Genomic DNA, 20,776 nt, shown 5'->3' with positions numbered 1-20,776 from the left:
CCAGAAAAAGCCCAGGATCTAGGCATCAAGTATGAGAAATATGCGAAAGTAAGAGCCTGATGAGGGCAAATCCTAGACCTATCCCAGACCTAACTTGCGTTATCCTCTAAAATATTGATCGAAACCAGGTTTAGTTGACTGTTTCAGTGTGGTCCCACATTACTACGTGATCCAAACCAGAAAAATCCCAGGATCTGTACAACAAGTATGTGAAAAACGCTAAACTGTGAGCCTGATGAGGGCAAATCTTAGACCTAACCCTGACCTAAGATGCGTTAACCTCTAAAATATTTATCCTAGACCAGGTTTCATTGAATGTTTCAGTGTGGTACCACTTTACTACGTGATCCAATCCAGAAATAGCACAGGATCTAGCCATGAAGTATGAGAAATATGCGAAAGTAAGAGCCTGATGAGGGCAAATCCTAGACCTATCCCAGACCTAACTTGCGTTATCCCCTAAAATATTGATCGAAACCAGGTTTAATTGACTGTTTCAGCGTGGTATCACATTACTACGTAATACAATCCAGAAACAGCCCAGGATCTAGCCTTGAAGTATGAGAAATATGCGAAAGTATGAGCCTGATGAGGGCAAATCCCAGACCTAACCTAGACCTAACATGAATTATTCTCTAAAATATTGATCGAAACCAGGTTTACTTGACTGTTTCAGTGTGGCCCCACATTACTACGTGATCCAAACCAGAAAAAACCCAGGATCTGTTCAAGAAGTATGTGAAAAACGCGAAAGTATGAGTCTGATGAGGTCAAATCCCAGACCTATCCCAGACTTAAATTGCGTTATCCTCTAAAATATTGATCGAAACCAGGTTTAATCGACTGTTTCAGCGTGGTGCCACATTACTACGTGATACAATCCAGAAACAGCCCAGGATCTAGCCATCAAGTATGAGAAATATTGCGAAAGTATGATCCTGATGAGGGCAAATCCTAGACCTAACCCAAACCTAACATGCGTTATCCTCTAAAATATTTATCAAGACCAGGTTTAATTGAATGTTTCAGTGTGGTACCACATTACTACGTGAACCAAGCCAGAAAAAACCCAGGATCCGTTCAACAAGTATGTTAAAACTGCGACAGTATGACCCTGATGAGGGCAAATCCCAGGCCTAACCTAGACCTAACATGCGTTGTCCTCTAGAATATTGATGGAAACCAGGTTTAATTGACTGTTTCAGTGTTGTACTTCATTACTACGTGATGCAATCCAGAAAAAGCCCAGGATCTAGCCATCAAGTATGAGAAACATGCGAAAGAATGAGCCTGATGGGAGCAAATCCCAGACCTAACCTAGACCTAACATGCGTTATCCTCTAAAATATTGAGCGAAACCAGGTTTAATGGACTGTTTCAGTGTGGTACCACACTACTTCGTGATCCAAACCAGAGAAAGCCCAGGATCTGTTCAAGAAGTATGTGAAAAACGCTAAACTGTGAGACTGATGAGGGCAAATCTTAGACCTAACCCAGACCTAAGATGCGTTATCCTCTAAAATATTTATCCAGACCAGGTTTCATTGAATGTTTCAGTGTGGTACCACTTTACTACCTGATACAATCCAGAAACAGCCCAGGATCTAGCCATGAAGTATGAGATATATGCGACAGTATGAGCCTGATGAGGGCAAATCCTAGACCTAACCCAAACCTAACATGCGTTATCCTCTAAAATATTTATCAAGAAAAGGTTTAATTGAACGTTTCAGTGAGGTACCACATTACTACGTGAACCAAACCCGAAAAAACCCAGGATCTGTTCAACATGTATGAGAAATATGCGAAAGAATGAGCCTGATGAGAGCAAATCCCAGACCTATCCTAGACCTAACATGAATTATTCTCTAAAATATTGATCGAAAACAGGTTTACTTGAATGTTTCAGTGTGGCCCCACAATACTACGTGACCCAAACCAGAAAAAACCCAGGATCTGTTCAACAAGTATGTGAAAAACGCGAAAGTATGAGTCGGATGAGGTCAAATCCCAGACCTATCCCAGACTTAAATTGCGTTATCCTCTAAAATATTGATCGAAACCAGGTTTAAACGACTGCTTCAGCGTGGTGCCACATTACTACGTGATACAATCCAGAAACAGCCCAGGATCTAGCCATCAAGTATGAGAAATATGCGAAAGTATGAGCCTGATGAGGGCAAATCCTAGACCTAACCCAAACCTAACATGCGTTATCATCTAAAATATTTATCAAGACCAGGTTTAATTGAATGTTTCAGTGTGGTACCACATTACTACGTGAACCAAGCCAGAAAAAACCCAGGATCCGTTCAACAAGTATGTTAAAACTGCGACAGTATGACCCTGATGAGGGCAAATCCCAGGCCTAACCTAGACCTAACATACGTTGTCCTCTAGAATATTGATGGAAACCAGGTTTAATTGACTGTTTCAGTGTTGTACTTCATTACTACGTGATGCAATCCAGAAAAAGCCCAGGATCTAGCCATCAAGTATGAGAAACATGCGAAAGAATGAGCCTGATGGGAGCAAATCCCTGACCTAACCTAGACCTAACATGCGTTATCCTGTAAAATATTGAGCGAAACCAGGTTTAATGGACTGTTTCAGTGTGGTACCACACTACTTCGTGATCCAAACCAGAGAAAGCCCAGGATCTGTTCAAGAAGTATGTGAAAAACGCTAAACTGTGAGACTGATGAGGGCAAATCTTAGACCTAACCCAGACCTAAGATGCGTTATCCTCTAAAATATTTATCCAGACCAGGTTTAATCGACTGTTTCAGTGTGGTACCACATTACTATGTGATCCAAACCAGAAAATAACCCAGGATCTGTTCAAGGAGTATGTGAAGTGTGCGAAAGTATGAGTCTGATGAGGTCAAATCCCAGACCTATCCCAGACCTAGCTTGCGTTATCCTCTAAAATATTGATCGAAACCAGGTTTAATCGACTGTTTCAGTGTGGTACCACATTACTACGTGATCCAAACCAGAAAAAACCCAGGATCCGTTCAACAAGTATGTGAAGAATGCGATAGTATGAGTCTGATGAGGTCAAATCCCAGGCCTAACCTAGACCTAACATGCGTTATCCTCAAAAATATTGATCGAAACCTGGTTTAATCGACTGTTTCCGTGTGGTACCACATTACTATGTGATCCAAACCAGAAAATAACCCAGGATCTGTTCAACGAGTATGTGAAGTGTGCGAAAGTATGAGTCTGATGAGGTCAAATCCCAGACCATTCCCAGACTTAACTTGCGTTATCCTCTAAAATATTGATCGAAACCAGGTTTAATCGACTGTTTCAGTGTGGTCCCACATTACTACGTGATCCAAACCAGAAAAAACCCAGGATCCGTTCAACAAATATGTGAAGAATGCGAAAGTATGAGTCTGATGAGTGAAAATCCCAGGCCTAACCTAGACCTAACATGCGTTATCCTCAATAATATTGATCGAAACCTGGTTTAATCGTCTGTTTCAGTGTGGTACCACATTACTACGTGATCCAAACCAGAAAAAACCCAGGATCCGTTCAACAAGTATGTGAAGAATGCGAAAGTATGAGTCTGATGAGTGAAAATCCCAGGCCTAACCTAGACCTAACATGCGTTATCCTCAAAAGTATTGATCGAAACCTGGTTTAATCGTCTGTTTCAGCGTGGTACCACATTTCTACGTGATACAATCCAGAAACAGCCCAGGGTCTAGCCTTGAAGTATGAGAAATATGCGAAAGTATGAGCCTGATGAGGGCAAATCCTAGACCTAACCCAGACCTAACATGCGTTATCCTCTAAAATATTTATCAAGACCTGGTTTAATTGATTGTTTCAGTGTGGTCCCACATTACTACGTGATCCAAACCAGAAAAAACCCAGGATCTGTTCAACATGTATGAGAAATATGCGAAAGAATGAGCCTGATGAGAGCAAATCCCAGACCTAACCTAGACCTAACATGAATTATTCTCTAAAATATTGATCGAAACCAGGTTTAATTGACTGTTTCAGTGTGGTCCCATATTACTACATGATCCAAACCAGAAATAACCCAGGATCCGTTCAACAAGTATGTTAAGAATGCGAAAGTATGAGTCTGATGAGGGCAAATCCTAGACCTATCCCAGACCTAACTTGCGTTATCCTCTAAAATATTTATCAAGACCAGGTTTAATTGAATGTTTCAGTGTGGTACCACATTACTGCGTGATCCAAACTAGAAAAAACCCAGGATCCGTTCAACAAGTATGTGAAGAATGCGAAAGTATGAGTCTGATCAGTGAAAATCCCAGGCCTTACCTAGACCTAACTTGCGTCGTCCTCTAAAACATTGATGGAAACCAGGTTTCATTGACTGTTTCAGTGTGGTACTACATTACTGCGTGATGCAATCCAGGAAAAGCCCAGGATCTAGCCATCAAGTATGAGAAATATGCGAAAGAATGAGCCTGATGAGAGCAAATCCCAGACCTAACCTAGACCTAACATGCGTTATCCTCTAAAATATTGATCGAAACCAGGTTTAATTGACTGTTTCAGCGTGGTACCACATTACTACGTGATACAATCCAGAAACAGCCCAGGATCTAGCCATGAAGTATGAGAGACATGCGAAAGTATGAGCCTGATGAGGGCAAATCCCAGGCCTAACCCAGACCTAAGATGCGTTATCCTCTAAAATATTTATCCAGACCAGGTTTCATTGAATGTTTCAGTGTGGTCCCACATTACTACGTGATCCAAACCAGAAAAAACCCAGGATCCGTTCAACAAGTATGTGAAGAATGCGAAAGTATGAGTCTGATGAGTGAAAATCCCAGGCCTAACCTAGACCTAACATGCGTTATCCTCTAAAATATTGATCGAAACCTGGTTTAATCGACTGTTTCAGTGTGGTACCACATTACTATGTGATCCAAACCAGAAAATAACCCAGGATCTGTTCAAGGAGTATGTGAAGTGTGCGAAAGTATGGGTCTGATGAGGTCAAATCCCAGACCCATCCCAGACCTAACTTGCGCTATCCTCTAAAATATTGGTCGAAACCAGGTTTAATCGACTGTTTCAGTGTGGTACCACATTACTACGTGATCCAAACCAGAAAAAACCCAGGATCCGTTCAACAAATATGTGAAGAATGCGATAGTATGAGTCTGATGAGTGAAAATCCCAGACCTAACCTAGACCTAACATGCGTTATCCTCTAAAATATTGATCCAAACCAGGTTTAATGGACTGTTTCAGCGTGGTACCACACTACTACGTGATCCAAACCAGAAAAAACCCAGGATCTGTTCAACAAGTGTGTGAAAAACGCGAAAGGATGAGCCTGATGAGGGCAAATCCTAGACATATCCCAGACCTAACTTGCGTTGTCCTCTAAGATATTGATGGAAACCAGGTTTAATTGACTGTTTCAGTGTTGTACTTCATTACTACGTGATGCAATCCAGAAAAAGCCCAGGAGCTAGCCATCAAGTATGAGAAATATGCGAAAGAATGAGCCTGATGAGAGCAAATCCCAGGCCTAACCTAGACCTAACATGAATTCTTCTCTAAAATATTGATCGAAACCAGGTTTAATTGACTGTTTCAGTGTGGTCCCACATTACTACGTGATCCAAACCAGAAAAAACCCAGGATCCGTTCAACAAGTATGTGAAGAATGCGAAAGTATGAGTCTGATGAGGTCAAATCCCAGACCATTCCCAGACTTAACTTGCGTTATCCTCTAAAATATTGATCGAAACCAGGTTTAATCGGCTGTTTCACTGCGGTACCACATTACTACGTGATCCAAACCAGAAAAAACCCAGGATCTAGCCATCAAGTATGAGAAATATGCGAAAGAATTAGCCTGATGGGAGCAAATCCCAGACCTAACCTAGACCTTACATGCGTTATCCTCTAAAATATTCAGCGAAACCAGGTTTAATGGACTGTTTCAGTGTGGTACCACACTACTTCGTGATCCAAACCAGAAGAAACCCAGGATCTGTTCAACTAGTATGTGAAAAACGCTAAACTGTGAGCCTGATGAGGGCAAATCTTAGACCTAACCCAGACCTAAGATGCGTTATCCTCTAAAATATTTATCCAGACCAGGTTTCATTGAATGTTTCAGTGTGGTACCACCTTACTACGTGATCCAATCCAGAAAAAGCCCAGGATCTAGCCATCAAGTATAAGAAATATGCGAATGTAGGAGCCTGATGAGGGCAAATCCTAGACCTATCCCAGACCTAACTTGCGTTATCCTCTAAAATATTGATCGAAACCAGGTTTAATTGACTGTTTCAGCGTGGTACCACATTACTACGTGATACAATCCAGAAACAGCCCAGGATCTAGCCATGAAGTATGAGAAATATGCGAAAGTATGAGCCTGATGAGGGCAAATCCTAGACCTAACCTAGACCTAACATGCGTTGTCCTCTAAAATATTGATCGAAACCAGGTTTAATTGACTGTTTCAGTGTGGTCCCACATTACTACATGATCCAAACCAGACATAACCCAGGATCCGTTCAACAAGTATGTGAAGAATGCGAAAGTATGAGTCTGATGAGTGAAAATCCCAGACCTAACCTAGACCTAACATGCGTTATCCTCTAAAATATTGAGCGAAACCAGGTTTAATGGACTGTTTCAGTGTGGTACCACACTACTTCGTGATGCAAACCAGAAAAAACCCAGGATCCGTTCAACAAGTATGTGAAAAACGCTAATCTGTGAGCCTGATGAAGGCAAATCTTAGACCTAACCCAGACCTAAGATGCGTTATCCTCTAAAATATTTATCCAGACCAGGTTTCATTGAATGTTTCAGTGTGGTCCCACATTACTACGTGATCCAAACAAGAAAAACCCCAGGATCCGTTCAACAAGTATGTGAAGAATGCGAAAGTATGAGTCTGATGAGTGAAAATCCCAGGCCTAACCTAGACCTAACATGCGTTATCCTCTAAAATATTGATCGAAACCTGGTTTAATCGACTGTTTCAGTGTGGTACCACATTACTATGTGATCCAAACCAGAAAATAACCCAGGATCTGTTCAAGGAGGTTGTGAAGTGTGCGAAAGTATGAGTCTGATGAGGTCAAATCCCAGACCTATCCCAGACCTAACTTGCGTTATCCTCAAAAATATTGATCGAAACCAGGTTCAATCGACTGTTTCAGTGTGGTACCACATTACTACGTGATCCAAACCAGGAAAAACATAGGATCCGTTCAACAAGTATGTGAAGAATGCGAAAGTATGAGTCTGATGAGTGAAAATCCCAGACCTAACCTAGACCTAACATGCGTTATCCTCTAAAATATTGATCGAAACCTGGTTGAATCGACTGTTTCAGTGTGGTACTACATTACTACGTGATGCAATCCAGGAAAAGCCCAGGATCTAGCCATCAAGTATGAGAAATATGCGAAAGAATGAGCCTGATGAGAGCAAATCCCGGACCTAACCTAGACCTAACATGCGCTATCCTCTAAAATATTGGTCGAAACCAGGTTTAATCGACTGTTTCAGTGTGGTACCACATTACTACGTGATCCAAACCAGAAAAAACCCAGGATCCGTTCAACAAATATGTGAAGAATGCGATAGTATGAGTCTGATGAGTGAAAATCCCAGACCTAACCTAGACCTAACATGCGTTATCCTCTAAAATATTGATCCAAACCAGGTTTAATGGACTGTTTCAGCGTGGTACCACACTACTACGTGATCCAAACCAGAAAAAACCCAGGATCTGTTCAACAAGTGTGTGAAAAACGCGAAAGGATGAGCCTGATGAGGGCAAATCCTAGACATATCCCAGACCTAACTTGCGTTGTCCTCTAAGATATTGATGGAAACCAGGTTTAATTGACTGTTTCAGTGTTGTACTTCATTACTACGTGATGCGATCCAGAAAAAGCCCAGGAGCTAGCCATCAAGTATGAGAAATATGCGAAAGAATGAGCCTGATGAGAGCAAATCCCAGGCCAAACCTAGACCTAACATGAATTCTTCTCTAAAATATTGATCGAAACCAGGTTTAATTGACTGTTTCAGTGTGGTCCCACATTACTACGTGATCCAAACCAGAAAAAACCCAGGATCCGTTCAACAAGTATGTGAAGAATGCGAAAGTATGAGTCTGATGAGGTCAAATCCCAGACCATTCCCAGACTTAACTTGCGTTATCCTCTAAAATATTGATCGAAACCAGGTTTAATCGGCTGTTTCACTGCGGTACCACATTACTACGTGATCCAAACCAGAAAAAACCCAGGATCTAGCCATCAAGTATGAGAAATATGCGAAAGAATTAGCCTGATGGGAGCAAATCCCAGACCTAACCTAGACCTTACATGCGTTATCCTCTAAAATATTCAGCGAAACCAGGTTTAATGGACTGTTTCAGTGTGGTACCACACTACTTCGTGATCCAAACCAGAAGAAACCCAGGATCTGTTCAACTAGTATGTGAAAAACGCTAAACTGTGAGCCTGATGAGGGCAAATCTTAGACCTAACCCAGACCTAAGATGCGTTATCCTCTAAAATATTTATCCAGACCAGGTTTCATTGAATGTTTCAGTGTGGTACCACCTTACTACGTGATCCAATCCAGAAAAAGCCCAGGATCTAGCCATCCAGTATAAGAAATATGCGAATGTAGGAGCCTGATGAGGGCAAATCCTAGACCTATCCCAGACCTAACTTGCGTTATCCTCTAAAATATTGATCGAAACCAGGTTTAATTGACTGTTTCAGCGTGGTACCACATTACTACGTGATACAATCCAGAAACAGCCCAGGGTCTAGCCTTGAAGTATGAGAAATATGCGAAAGTATGAGCCTGATGAGGGCAAATCCTAGACCTAACCCAGACCTAACATGCGTTATCCTCTAAAATATTTATCAAGACCAGGTTTAGTTGATTGTTTCGGTGTGGTCCCACATTACCACGTGATCCAAACCAGAAAAAACCCAGGATCTGTTCAACATGTATGAGAAATATGCGAAAGAATGAGCCTGATGAGAGCAAATCCCAGACCTATCCTAGACCTAACATGAATTATTCTCTAAAATATTGATCGAAACCAGGTTTAATTGACTGTTTCAGTGTGGTCCCACATTACTACATGATCCAAACCAGACATAACCCAGGATCCGTTCAACAAGTATGTGAAGAATGCGAAAGTATGAGTCTGATGAGTGAAAATCCCAGACCTAACCTAGACCTAACATGCGTTATCCTCTAAAATATTGAGCGAAACCAGGTTTAATGGACTGTTTCAGTGTGGTACCACACTACTTCGTGATGCAAACCAGAAAAAACCCAGGATCCGTTCAACAAGTATGTGAAAAACGCTAATCTGTGAGCCTGATGAAGGCAAATCTTAGACCTAACCCAGACCTAAGATGCGTTATCCTCTAAAATATTTATCCAGACCAGGTTTCATTGAATGTTTCAGTGTGGTCCCACATTACTACGTGATCCAAACAAGAAAAACCCCAGGATCCGTTCAACAAGTATGTGAAGAATGCGAAAGTATGAGTCTGATGAGTGAAAATCCCAGGCCTAACCTAGACCTAACATGCGTTATCCTCTAAAATATTGATCGAAACCTGGTTTAATCGACTGTTTCAGTGTGGTACCACATTACTATGTGATCCAAACCAGAAAATAACCCAGGATCTGTTCAAGGATGTTGTGAAGTGTGCGAAAGTATGAGTCTGATGAGGTCAAATCCCAGACCTATCCCAGACCTAACTTGCGTTATCCTCAAAAATATTGATCGAAACCAGGTTCAATCGACTGTTTCAGTGTGGTACCACATTACTACGTGATCCAAACCAGGAAAAACATAGGATCCGTTCAACAAGTATGTGAAGAATGCGAAAGTATGAGTCTGATGAGTGAAAATCCCAGACCTAACCTAGACCTAACATGCGTTATCCTCTAAAATATTGATCGAAACCTGGTTGAATCGACTGTTTCAGTGTGGTACTACATTACTACGTGATGCAATCCAGGAAAAGCCCAGGATCTAGCCATCAAGTATGAGAAATATGCGAAAGAATGAGCCTGATGAGAGCAAATCCCGGACCTAACCTAGACCTAACATGCGTTATCCTCTAAAATATTGATCGAAACCAGGTTTCATTGACTGTTTCAGCGTGGTACCACATTACTACGTGATACAATCCAGAAACAGCCCAGGATCTAGCCATGAAGCATGAGAAACATGCGAAAGTATGAGCCTGATGAGGGCAAATCCCAGGCCTAACCCAGACCTAAGATGCGTTATCCTCTAAAATATTTATCCAGACCAGGTTTCATTGAATGTTTCAGTGTGGTCCCACATTACTACGTGATCCAAACCAGAAAAAACCCAGGATCCGTTCAACAAGTATGTGAAGAATGCGAAAGTATGAGTCTGATGAGTGAAAATCCCAGGCCTAACCTAGACCTAACATGCGTTATCCTCTAAAATATTGATCGAAACCTGGTTTAATCGACTGTTTCAGTGTGGTACCACATTACTATGTGATCCAAACCAGAAAATAACCCAGGATCTGTTCAAGGAGGTTGTGAAGTGTGCGAAAGCATGAGTCTGATGAGGTCAAATCCCAGACCTATCCCAGACCTAACTTGCGTTATCCTCAAAAATATTGATCGAAACCAGGTTTAATCGACTCTTTCAGTGTGGTACCACATTACTACGTGATCCAAACCAGAAAAAACCCAGGATCCGTTCAACAAGTATGTGAAGAATGCGAAAGTATGAGTCTGATGAGTGAAAATCCCAGGCCTAACCTAGACCTAACATGCGTTATCCTCTAAAATATTGATCGAAACCTGGTTTAATCGACTGTTTCAGTGTGGTACCACATTACTATGTGATCCAAACCAGAAAATAACCCAGGATCTGTTCAAGGAGTATGTGAAGTGTGCGAAAGTATGAGTCTGATGAGGTCAAATCCCAGACCTATCCCAGACCTAACTTGCGTTATCCTCTAAAATATTGATCGAAACCAGGTTTAATCGACTGTTTCAGTGTAGTACCACATTACTACGTGATCCAAACCAGAAAAAACCCAGGATCCGTTCAACAAGTATGTGAAGAATGCGATACTATGAGTCTGGTGAGTGAAAATCCCAGACCTAACCTAGACCTAACATGCGTTATCCTCTAAAATATTGATCCAAACCAGGTTTAATGGACTGTTTCAGCGTGGTACCACACTACTACGTGATCCAAACCAGAAAAAACCCAGGATCTGTTCAACATGTATGAGAAATATGCGAAAGAATGAGCCTGATCAGAGCAAATCCCTGACCTAACCTAGACCTAACACGAATTATTCTCTAAAATATTGATCAAAACCAGGTTTAATGGACTGTTTCAGTGTGGTACCACACTACTATGTGATCCAAACCAGAAAATAACCCAGGATCTGTTCAAGGAGTATGTGAAGTGTGCGAAGGTATGAGTCTGATGAGGTCAAATCCCAGACCTATCCCAGACCTAACTTGCGTTATCCTCTAAAATATTGATCGAAACCAGGTTTAATCGACTGTTTCAGTGTGGTACCACATTACTACGTGATCCAAACCGGAAAAAACCCAGGATCCGTCCAACAAGTATGTGAAGAATGCGATAGTATGAGTCTGATGAGTGAAAATCCCAGACCTAACCTAGACCTAACATGCGTTATCCTCTAAAATATTGATCCAAACCAGGTTTAATGGACTGTTTCAGCGTGGTACCACACTACTACGTGATCCAAACCAGAAAAAACCCAGGATCTGTTCAACAAGTGTGTGAAAATCGCGAAAGGGTGAGCCTGATGAGGGCAAATCCCAGACATATCCCAGACCTAACTTGCGTTGTCCTCTAAGATATTGATGGAAACCAGGTTTAATTGACTGTTTCAGTGTTGTACTTCATTACTACGTGATGCAATCCAGAAAAAGCCCAGGAGCTAGCCATCAAGTATGAGAAATATGCGAAAGAATGAGCCTGATGAGAGCAAATCCCAGGCCTAACCTAGACCTAACATGATTTATTCTCTAAAATATTGATCGAAACCAGGTTTATTTGACTGTTTCAGTGTGATACCACACTGCTTCGTGATCCAAACCAGAAAAAACCCAGGATCTGTTCAACAAGTATGTGAAAAACGCTAAACTGTGAGCCTGATGAGGGCAAATCTTAGTCCTAACCCAGACCTAAGATGCGTTATCCTCTAAAATATTTATCCAGACCAGGTTTCATTGAATGTTTCAGTGTGGTACCACTTTACTACGTGATCCAATCCAGAAAAAGCCCAGGATCTAGCCATCAGATATAAGAAATATGCGAATGTAGGAGCCTGATGAGGGCAAATCCTAGACCTATCCCAGACCTAACTTGCGTTATCCTCTAAAATATTGATCGAAACCAGGTTTAATTGACTGTTTCAGCGTGGTACCACATTACTACGTGATACAATCCAGAAACAGCCCAGGGTCTAGCCTTGAAGTATGAGAAATATGCGAAAGTATGAGCCTGATGAGGGCAAATCCTAGACCTAACCCAGACCTAACATGCGTTATCCTCTAAAATATTTATCAAGACCAGGTTTAGTTGATTGTTTCGGTGTGGTCCCACATTACCACGTGATCCAAACCAGAAAAAACCCAGGATCTGTTCAACATGTATGAGAAATATGCGAAAGAATGAGCCTGATGAGAGCAAATCCCAGACCTATCCTAGACCTAACATGAATTATTCTCTAAAATATTGATCGAAACCAGGTTAAATTGACTGTTTCAGTGTGGTCCCACATTACTACGTGATCCAAACCAGAAAAAACCCAGGATCCGTTCAACAAGTATGTGAAGAATGCGAAAGTATGAGTCTGCTGAGTGAAAATCCCAGACCTAACCTAGACCTAACATGCGTTATCCTCTAAAATATTGATCGAAACCTGGTTTAATCGACTGTTTCAGTATGGTACTACATTACTACGTGATGCAATCCAGAAAAAGCCCAGGATCTAGCCATCAAGTATGAGAAATATGCGAAAGAATGAGCCTGATGAGAGCAAATCCCAGACCTAACCTAGACCTAACATGCGTTATCCTCTAAAATATTGAGCGAAACCAGGTTTAATGGACTGTTTCAGTGTGGTACCACACTACTTCGTGATGCAAACCAGAAAAAACCCAGGATCCGTTCAACAAGTATGTGAAAAACGCTAAACTGTGAGCCTGATGAAGGCAAATCTTAGACCTAACCCAGACCTAAGATGCGTTATCCTCTAAAATATTGAGCGAAACCAGGTTTAATGGACTGTTTCAGTGTGGTACCACACTACTTCGTGATGCAAACCAGAAAAAACCCAGGATCCGTTCAACAAGTATGTGAAAAACGCTAATCTGTGAGCCTGATGAAGGCAAATCTTAGACCACACCCAGACCTAAGATGCGTTATCCTCTAAAATATTTATCCAGACCAGGTTTCATTGAATGTTTCAGTGTGGTCCCACATTACTACGTGATCCAAACCAGAAAAACCCCAGGATCCGTTCAACAAGTATGTGAAGAATGCGAAAGTATGAGTCTGATGAGTGAAAATCCCAGGCCTAACCTAGACCTAACATGCGTTATCCTCTAAAATATTGATCGAAACCTGGTTTAATCGACTGTTTCAGTGTGGTACCACATTACTATGTGATCCAAACCAGAAAATAACCCAGGATCTGTTCAAGGAGGTTGTGAAGTGTGCGAAAGTATGAGTCTGATGAGGTCAAATCCCAGACCTATCCCAGACCTAACTTGCGTTATCCTCAAAAATATTGATCGAAACCTGGTTTAATCGACTGTTTCAGTGTGGTACCACATTACTATGTGATCCAAACCAGAAAATAACCCAGGATCTGTTCAAGGAGTATGTGAAGTGTGCGAAAGTATGAGTCTGGTGAGTGAAAATCCCAGACCTAACCTAGACCTAACATGCGTTATCCTCTAAAATATTGATCCAAACCTGGTTGAATCGACTGTTTGAGTGTGGTACTACATTACTACGTGATGCAATCCAGGAAAAGCCCAGGATCTAGTCATCAAGTATGAGAAATATGCTAAAGAATGAGCCTGATGAGAGCAAATCCCAGACTTAACCTAGACCTAACATGCGTTATCCTCTAAAATATTGATCGAAACCAGGTTTAATTGACTGTTTCAGCGTGGTACCACATTACTACGTGATACAATCCAGAAACAGCCCAGGATCTAGCCATGAAGTATGAGAAACATGCGAAAGTATGAGCCTGATGAGGGCAAATCTCAGGCCTAACCCAGACCTAAGATGCGTTATCCTCTAAAATATTTATCGAGACCAGGTTTCATTGAATGTTTCAGTGTGGTCCCACATTACTACGTGATCCAAACCAGAAAAAACCCAGGATCCGTTCAACAAGTATGTGAAGAATGCGAAAGTATGAGTCTGATGAGTGAAAATCCCAGGCCTAACCTAGACCTAACATGCGTTATCCTCTAAAATATTGATCGAAACCTGGTTTAATCGACTGTTTCAGTGTGGTACCACATTACTATGTGATCCAAACCAGAAAATAACCCAGGATCTGTTCAAGGAGTATGTGAAGTGTGCGAAAGTATGAGTCTGGTGAGTGAAAATCCCAGACCTAACCTAGACCTAACATGCGTTATCCTCTAAAATATTGATCCAAACCAGGTTTAATGGACTGTTTCAGCGTGGTACCACACTACTACGTGATCCAAACCAGAAAGAACCCAGAATCTGTTCAACATGTATGAGAAATATGCGAAAGAATGAGCCTGATGAGAGCAAATCCCAGACCTAACCTGGACCTAACATGAATTATTCTCTAAAATATTGATCGAAACCAGGTTTAATTGACTGTTTCAGTGTGGTCCCACATTACTACGTGATCCAAACCAGAAAAAACCCAGGATCCGTTCAACAAGTATGTGAAGAATGCGATAGTATGAGTATGGTGAGTGAAAATCCCAGACCTAACCTAGACCTAACTTGCGTCGTCCTCTAAAACATTGATGGAAACCAGGTTTCATTGACTGTTTCAGTGTGGTACTACATTACTACGTGATGCAATCCAGGAAAAGCCCAGGATCTAGCCATCAAGTATGGGAAATATGCGAAGGAATGAGCCTGATGAGAGCAAATCCCAGATCTAACCTAGACCTAACATGCGTTATCCTCTAAAATATTGATCGAAACCAGGTTTAATTGACTGTTTCAGCGTGGTACCACATTACTACGTGATACAATCCAGAAACAGCCCAGGATCTAGCCATGAAGTATGAGAAACATGCGAAAGTATGAGCCTGTTGAGGGCAAATCCCAGGCCTAACCCAGACCTAAGATGCGTTATCCTCTAAAATATTTATCCAGACCAGGTTTCATTGAATGTTTCAGTGTGGTCCCACATTACTACGTGATCCAAACCAGAAAAAACCCAGGATCCGTTCAACAAGTATGTGAAGAATGCGAAAGTATGAGTCTGATGAGTGAAAATCCCAGGCCTAGCCTAGACCTAACATGCGTTATCCTCTAAAATATTGATCGAAACCTGGTTTAATCGACTGTTTCAGTGTGGTACCACATTACTATGTGATCCAAACCAGAAAATAACCCAGGATCTGTTCAAGGAGTATGTGAAGTGTGCGAAAGTATGAGTCTGATGAGGTCAAATCCCAGACCTATCCCAGACCTAACTTGCGTTATCCTCTAAAATATTGATCGAAACCAGGTTTAATCGACTGTTTCAGTGTGGTACCACATTACTACGTGATCCAAACCAGAAAAAACCCAGGATCCGTTCAACAAGTATGTGAAGAATGCGATAGTATGAGTCTGATGAGTGAAAATCCCAGACCGAACCTAGACCTAACATGCGCTATCCTCTAAAATATTGATCCAAACCAGGTTTAATGGACTGTTTCAGCGTGGTACCACACTACTACGTGATCCAAACCAGAAAAAACCCAGGATCTGTTCAACAAGTGTGTGAAAAACGCGAAAGGATGAGCCTGATGAGGGCAAATCCCAGACATATCCCAGACCTAACTTGCGTTGTCCTCTAAGATATTGATGGAAACCAGGTTTAATTGACTGTTTCAGTGTTGTACTTCATTACTACGTGATGCAATCCAGAAAAAGCCCAGGAGCTAGCCATCAAGTATGAGAAATATGCGAAAGAATGAGCCTGATGAGAGCAAATCCCAGGCCTAACCTAGACCTAACATGAATTATTCTCTAAAATATTGATCGAAACCAGGTTTAATTGACTGTTTCAGTGTGATACCACACTGCTTCGTGATCCAAACCAGAAAAAACCCAGGATCTGTTCAACAAGTACGTGAAAAACGCTAAACTGTGAGCCTCATGAGGGCAAATCTTAGTCCTAACCCAGACCTAAGATGCGTTATCCTCTAAAATATTGATCCAAACCAGGTTTAATGGACTGTTTCAGCGTGGTACCACACTACTACGTGATCCAAACCAGAAAAAACCCAGGATCTGTTCAACAAGTGTGTGAAAAACGCGAAAGGATGAGCCTGATGAGGGCAAATCCCAGACATATCCCAGACCTAACTTGCGTTGTCCTCTAAGATATTGATGGAAACCAGGTTTAATTGACTGTTTCAGTGTTGTACTTCATTACTACGTGATGCAATCCAGAAAAAGCCCAGGAGCTAGCCATCAAGTATGAGAAATATGCGAAAGAATGAGCCTGATGAGAGCAAATCCCAGGCCTAACCTAGACCTAACATGAATTATTCTCTAAAATATTAATCGAAACCAGGTTTAATTGACTGTTTCAGTGTGGTCCCACATTACTACGTGATCCAAACCAGAAAAAACCCAGGATCCGTTCAACAAGTATGTGAAGAATGCGAAAGTATGAGTCTGATGAGGTCAAATCCCAGACCATTCCCAGACTTAACTTGCGTTATCCTCTAAAATATTGATCGAAACCAGGTTTAATCGGCTGTTTCACTGCGGTACCACATTACTACGTGATCCAAACCAGAAAAAACCCAGGATCTAGCCATCAAGTATGAGAAATATGCGAAAGAATTAGCCTGATGGGAGCAAATCCCAGACCTAACCTAGACCTTGCATGCGTTATCCTCTAAAATATTGAGCGAAACCAGGTTTAATGGACTGTTTCAGTGTGGTACCACACTACTTCGTGATCCAAACCAGAAGAAACCCAGGATCTGTTCAACTAGTATGTGAAAAACGCTAAACTGTGAGCCTGATGAGGGCAAATCTTAGACCTAACCCAGACCTAAGATGCGTTATCCTCTAAAATATTTATCCAGACCAGGTTTCATTGAATGTTTCAGTGTGGTACCACCTTACTACGTGATCCAATCCAGAAAAAGCCCAGGATCTAGCCATCAAGTATAAGAAATATGCGAATGTAGGAGCCTGATGAGGGCAAATCCTAGACCTATCCCAGACCTAACTTGCGTTATCCTCTAAAATATTGATCGAAACCAGGTTTAATTGACTGTTTCAGCGTGGTACCACATTACTACGTGATACAATCCAGAAACAGCCCAGGGTCTAGCCTTGAAGTATGAGAAATATGCGAAAGTATGAGCCTGATGAGGGCAAATCCTAGACCTAACCCAGACCTAACATGCGTTATCCTCTAAAATATTTATCAAGACCAGGTTTAGTTGATTGTTTCGGTGTGGTCCCACATTACCACGTGATCCAAACCAGAAAAAACCCAGGATCTGTTCAACATGTATGAGAAATATGCGAAAGAATGAGCCTGATGAGAGCAAATCCCAGACCTATCCTAGACCTAACATGAATTATTCTCTAAAATATTGATCGAAACCAGGTTTAATTGACTGTTTCAGTGTGGTCCCACATTACTACATGATCCAAACCAGACATAACCCAGGATCCGTTCAACAAGTATGTGAAGAATGCGAAAGTATGAGTCTGATGAGTGAAAATCCCAGACCTAACCTAGACCTAACATGCGTTATCCTCTAAAATATTGATCGAAACCTGGTTTAATCGACTGTTTCAGTATGGTACTACATTACTACGTGATGCAATCCAGAAAAAGCCCAGGATCTAGCCATCAAGTATGAGAAATATGCGAAAGAATGAGCCTGATGAGAGCAAATCCCAGACCTAACCTAGACCTAACATGCGTTAACCTCTAAAATATTGATCGAAACCTGGTTTAATCGACTGTTTCAGCGTGGTACCACATTACTACGTGATGCAATCTAGAAAAGCCCAGGATCTAGCCATCAAGTATGAGTATTATGCGAAAGAATGAGCCTGATGAGAGTAAATCCCGGACCTAACCTAGACCTAACATGAATTATTCTCTAAAATATTGATCGAAACCAGGTTTAATCGACTGTTTCAGTGCGGTACCACATTACTACGTGATCCAAACCAGAAAAAACCCAGGATCTGTTCAACAAGTATGTGAAAAACGCGTAGCTGTGAGCCTGATGAGGTCAAATCCCAGACCTATCCCAGACCTAACATGCGCTATCCTCTAAAATATTTATCAAGACCAGGTTTAATTGACTGTTTCAGTGTGGTCCCACATTACTACGTGATCCAATCCAGAAAAAGCCCAGGATCTAGCCATCAAGTATGAGTAATATGCGAAAGAATGAGCCTGATGAGAGTAAATCCCGGACCTAACCTAGACCTAACATGAATTATTCTCTAAAATATTGATCGAAACCAGGTTTAATCGACTGTTTCAGTGCGGTACCACATTACTACGTGATCCAAACCAGAAAAAACCCAGGATCTGTTCAACGAGTATGTGAAGAATGCGAAAGTATGAGTCTGATGAGTGAAAATCCCAGACCTAACCTAGACCTAACATGCGTTATCCTCTAAAATATTGATCGAAACCTGGTTTAATCGACTGTTTCAGTGTGGTACCACATTACTATGTGATCCAAACCAGAAAATAACCCAGGATCTGTTCAAGGAGGTTGTGAAATGTGCGAAAGTATGAGCCTGATTAGGGCGAATCCCAGACCTATCCCAGACCTAACTTGCGTTATCCTCTAAAATATTGAGCGAAACCAGGTTTAATTGACTGCTTCAGCGTGGTATCACATTAGTACGTGATACAATCCAGAAACAGCCCAGGATCTAGCCATGAAGTATGAGAAATATGCGAAAGAATGAGCCTGATGAGAGCAAATCCCAGACCTAACCTTGACCTAACATGAATTTTTCTCTAAAATATTGATCGAAACCAGGTTTAATTGACCGTTTCAGTGTGGTACCACATTACTACGTGATCCAAACCAGAAGAAACCCAGGATCCGTTCAACAAGTATGTGAAAAATGCGAAAGTATGAGTCCGGTCAGTGAAAATCTCAGGCCTTACCTAGACCTAACATGCGTTGTCCTCTAAAATATTGATGGAAACCAGGTTTCATTGACTGTTTCAGTGTGGTACTACATTACTACGTGATGCAATCCAGAAAAAGCCCAGGATCTAGCCATCAAGTATGAGAAATATGCGAAAGAATGAGCCTGATGAGGTCAAATCCCAGACCTACCCCAGACCTAACTTGCGTTATCCTCTAAAATATTGATGGAAACCAGGTTTCATTGACTGTTTCAGCGTGGTATCACATTAGTACGTGATAGAATCCAGAAAAAACCCAGGATCAGTTCAACAAGTACGTGAAAAACGCGAAAGTATGAGCCTGATTAGGGCGAATCCCAGACCTATCCCAGACCTAACTTGCGTTATCCTCTAAACTATTGAGCGAAACCAGGTTTAATTGACTGTTTCAGCGTGGTATCACATTAGTACGTGATACAATCCAGAAACAGCCCAGGATCTAGCCATGAAGTATGAGAAATATGCGAAAGAATGAGCCTGATGAGAGCAAATCCCAGACCTAACCTTGACCTAACATGAATTATTCTCTAAAATATTGATCGAAACCAGGTTTAATTGACCGTTTCAGTGTGGTACCACATTACTACGTGATCCAAACCAGAAGAAACCCAGGATCCGTACAACAAGTATGTGAAAAATGCGAAAGTATGAGTCCGATCAGTGAAAATCTCAGGCCTTACCTAGACCTAACATGCGTTGTCCTCTAAAATATTGATGGAAACCAGGTTTCATTGACTGTTTCAGTGTGGTACTACATTACTACGTGATGCAATCCAGAAAAAGCCCAGGATCTAGCCATCAAGTATGAGTAATATGCGAAAGAATGAGCCTAATGAGAGCAAATCCCAGACCTAACCTAGACCTAACATGCGTTATCCTCTAAAATATTGAGCGAAACCAGGTTTAATTGACTGCTTCAGCGTGGTATCACATTAGTACGTGATACAATCCAGAAACAGCCCTGGATCTAGCCATGAAGTATGAGAAATATGTGAAAGAATGAGCCTGATGAGAACAAATCCCAGACCTAACCTAGACCTTATATGCGTTATCCTCTAAAATATTGATGGAAACCAGGTTTCATTGACTGTTTCAGTGTGGTACCACACTACTTCGTGATCCAAACCAGAAAAAACCCAGGATCTGTTCAACAAGTATGTGAAAAACGCGAAGCTGTGAGCCTGATGAGGTCAAATCCCAGACCTATCCCAGACCTAACATGCGCTATCCTCTAAAATATTTATCAAGACCAGGTTTAATTGATTGTTTCAGTGTGGTCCCACATTACTACGTGA

This window comes from Colletes latitarsis, unplaced genomic scaffold (genome assembly GCF_051014445.1).
Source record: "Colletes latitarsis isolate SP2378_abdomen unplaced genomic scaffold, iyColLati1 scaffold0002, whole genome shotgun sequence".
NCBI classification, from domain to species: Eukaryota; Metazoa; Arthropoda; class Insecta; order Hymenoptera; family Colletidae; genus Colletes; species Colletes latitarsis.
This window is presented reverse-complemented; position numbering follows the sequence as displayed.